This window comes from Pan paniscus, chromosome 19 (assembly GCF_029289425.2).
Source record: "Pan paniscus chromosome 19, NHGRI_mPanPan1-v2.0_pri, whole genome shotgun sequence".
Taxonomy (NCBI): Eukaryota; Metazoa; Chordata; class Mammalia; order Primates; family Hominidae; genus Pan; species Pan paniscus.
This window is the reverse complement of record NC_073268.2, coordinates 85374322-85378455: the sequence shown is the minus strand read 5'-3', so window position 1 is coordinate 85378455 and position 4134 is coordinate 85374322. Positions and strand designations below refer to the sequence as shown.

Genomic DNA, 4134 nt, shown 5'->3' with positions numbered 1-4134 from the left:
CAAATGTGGCCAGGTGGCTGGTCTCTTCCAAGCAAACACACGAGGCAATCAGTTCAGCTGGCTATCAGCTTTGGGAGTTCATAGTATCCGGCTCCAACACGTCCTAACAAACCCTTCTATAACTACCCACAGAGGGCAGTGCTTTTCTAGGCTATGTCAAAATATTGCTCTAGTGTGGCTGCTGAGTTCTTATGCCTGAATGAACCATTGAGTAATCTGTGCTCTCAGCTTAGGACATGCTTTTATACAGTCAGCACAGGTGGGCCAGGAAGCCTGTCTGGTTTTCACTAAACTAGACCCTGTTAGTTTTACAGCATAGTTCACCTTCCACAACAGAGAACGGCATGACCAAGTATAGAATGTAATTTCTATGCAAAGGTGGGAAAATTAACCTCAGGCCTTATTTAGAAACTATTTTATTGTGCTATGATATAAAATAATGACTTACTATGCCAAAAATTCTAGAAAAAATGTCAGTAGGGAAAGTTGTGTATTTATAATGTTTATTCAAAACAACTGTTTATATAGCAGTCTTGTTATTTACAGAACCAAGATGAAAGTCAAAGGGTGGATTTCTCTAAAAGTTTTACACTTGTTATATGAACTTAATACATAATGGGGTAAGCTAGTAATGGCATCTAATGGCAATTAATATGTATTTTATTTTATATACATGAAACATCATGTTTATTGAAATTGTTATGCAATTTGAATTAAACTGGTTTGGCTCTTATGCATTATCATGTAAATATGAATGTATGTTTTTAAAATGAGTTTGGTTAGCCCTTTTATGTTTGCTTTTTGTTTGTTTTCCAGTGCAGAATTTTATTGGCTTGTCATGAATTTTCAGCAGAAAGTTAACAGGTATCTACTTAGTAAAAAATGTATTTATTTATTCCAATGTTTATCCAATCAAATGTATTTTCTAATAAGTTAGAAGACCAAAAAATCTGGCAACTTCTAGCTTTTTATTCAAGTCTTTGTATTCCTGCTGCTACTACTCTTATTGACTCTAAAATAACATTTCTCTTTGAGTCTGTTTTGGGTTTTTCTTTATTTTTTAATTTAACTGTATTATTGTTATTTTTAGACTCGCTCTGTTGCTCAGGCTGGACTGCAGTGGTGTGATCTTGGCTCACTGCAACCTCTGTCTGCCAGACTCAAGCAATCCCCCCACCTCAGCCTCCTGAATAGCTGGAACCACAGGTGCGTGCCACTGCACTCAGCTAATCTTTGTATTTTTGTAGAGATGTGGTTTCACCATGTTAGCCAGGCTGGTCTCCAATTCCCAAGTTCAAGCGATCAGCCCGCCTCAGCCTCCCAAAGTGCTGGGATTACAGGAGTGTGCCACCACCTTCGAGTCCGGCCTTCGAGTCTGCTTTGAATGCACTGTTATCACATCTAGTGCTCACAACTGAAGAACAACATCTATAATAATCTGCATTTTGCAGATATTGAACAGTTATCTACCCTCGGTCACATTGCCAGAAGGTGGTAGAATTAGAATTAAAATTCAGGAGTTTGTTTCCACACCAGATACTCTTAACCATTTTATTAAAACTTGACAAAACTTAAATATATATATATATATGTTCATATACTGTGCATTTCTTATTAATACCACTTTATTATGCTTATTGAAAAAATATTCTCCCAACTGAAAACCTTTGGTAAGGTATAAGATCTCCCCAGTGAAGAAAACTTCCATTCTATGTAGTGTGTGTGTGTGTGTGTGTGTGTGACAGAGAGGATGTTTTAACAGCCTGTTGCTCTGTTGCCCAGGCTGGAGTGCAGTGGCACAATCATAGCTCACTGCAGCCAGAACTCCTGGGCTCAAGGGATCCTCCTGCCTCAGCTTCCCAAAATGCTGAGATTACAGGTGTGAGCCACCATGCCTGAGCTAGTTGTGTGTGTGTGTTTTTTTTTAAACTTAATTAGAATCTCAAGATGAGAAATTCGTAATGCAATAGTTCACCCTGAATTTATTCTTACCTCCCGAGCAGGAAGGATTCTCTTCTTCTTCAGAAGGCCCATGTCATTCTATCAGTATCACTTTTATAGAATTTCCTCCTTGCAACACATTATTTCTATAAATGTATTTTCTCCTCTTCCAGGTAATAATAAACTCTGGGGGCAGGAGATCTGTATTCTATGTCTGTATACCTTTTATCCACTACAAGAGTATACTCCATACTTGTTTTGTATGCTTAATAGTAATATCATGGCCGGGTGTGGTGGCTCACACCTGTAATCCCAGCACTTTGGGAGGCCGAGAAGGGTGGATCACCTGAGGTCAGGAGTTTGAGACCAGCCTGGCCAACATGGCAAAACCCCATCTCTACTAAAAATACAAAAATTAGCCAGGCGTGGTGGTGCATGCCTGTAATCCCAGCTACTCTGGAGGCTGAGGCAGGAGAATCACTTGAACCTGGGAGGCTGAGGTTCCAGTGAGCCGAGATCACACCACTGCACTCCAGCCTGGGCAACAAAGCGAGATTCTGTCTCAAAAAAAAAAAAAAAAAAAAGGAGTATCATATATGACCTTTGCCACAATCTCCTTCTATGCACACACAAATACGTGCCCTGCCTAACTCAATTCATTGGATTTTGGGGGTGGAATTGATGAATAACACAAGAAAAGGAAAAAAGAAAGAGAAATGTTGGGGAAGGAAATAACGAATACAGGAGGTCTGTTATGGGTTGCACCCGTTTGAGGAATAAAGGAATTAAAACTCCCAAAAGAGGACAAATATTAACAAAAATGTATGGATAGATGCAAAAAAACAAATCCTCATTTGCAACCCAGAACTAATTGTTTAGTATGATTTTTGACACATATAAGAAGGAGTATTAGACCAGGTGTGCTGGCTGGTGCCTGTAATCCCAGCACTTCGGGAGGCCAAGTGGGAGGATTGCTCGAGACCAAGAGTTCAAGACCAGCCTGAGTAACATAGTGAGACCCTCGTCTCTACAAAAAAAGCAAAAATTAGCCAGCCATGGTGGCACACACCTGTGATCCCAGCTACTCAGAAGGCTGAGGTGGGAGGATCAACTGAGCTTAGGAGGTCAAGGCTGCAGTGAGCTGTGATCACACCACTGCTCTCCAGCCTGGGCGACAGAGCAAGGAAAAAATAAAAAAGGAATAGTCTGATACCTAAGACAGGTTAAAGTTATGGGGGTATTGATGACCATAAAGGTTGGCTCCAAGCCTGTAGAGCTGATCATTTAAAAGCATAAAACCAGCCTGGGCAACAAGATGAAACCTCCTCTATAAAAAATACAAAAATTAGCCAGGCATGGTGGCATGTGCCTGTAGTCCCAGCTACTCAGTAGGCTGAGGTGGAAGGATAGCCTGAGCCCACGAGGTTGAGGCTGCAGTAAGCCATGATCATGCCACTGCACTCCAGCCTGGGTGACACAGTGAGAATCTGTCTCAAAAAACAAATAAATAACAAAAATAAAAAATAAAAAGCATATGACATGGGGAAATTTTCAGCTATGTTGATTTACTATTCCAGTTTCATGTTGGCATAATACATCGAGACGGATTTTTTTTTTTTTTTTTTGGTTAAGCCTTTTATCTTGAGGACATGATGTCTGGATTTGAAGGTAGTGGTATATCCCATGCTATTCTTCAGTGTGATAACTTATGAACAAATATGATTTGAATTCATTTGGGTTTAGAGAGGATGTCAGAAATTGAGAGCCGTTTATTTTTTTAAATGTAGAGAATTTTTGAAAGTGGCATCAGTATGTCCATATTCAAGTGGAGATAAAATGAACCAAAATAAAAGAACTGTGGGCAGACAGGACAACTGTGGATTATGCATCAATTCTTTTGAAAAGCACTATCTTGAAGATAAATCTTGACTCAATCTTTAGAGAAACTTAGGTAACCTTGATGAGCAGGGAAGGAATCACAAGATGTGAAATTCCTTGAAGAAAAATGTATTGACTTTAAATAATTTTGTCTAGTATTACACATAATTTTTAAAACTCTTTACACTGTATAAAGTCAGCATGTATTTTTGGCTCAAAGTTTCTCTAGTGTTTTCTGTAGAGCGAATAAAAATTAAATTTAACAGTTTCAGTTGTGGTATGCTTTAGGCTTGAAACACTGAAGGCCCTCTCCCC

The 4134-nt window shown here is 39.3% G+C and overlaps 1 pseudogene; it reads left to right on the top strand.

Moving 5' to 3' along the window:
• The first annotated feature begins 2762 nt into the window (after positions 1–2762).
• LOC112437663 (small nucleolar RNA SNORA40) lies at positions 2763–2852 on the top strand (annotated as a pseudogene).
• The last annotated feature ends 1282 nt before the right edge of the window (positions 2853–4134 follow it).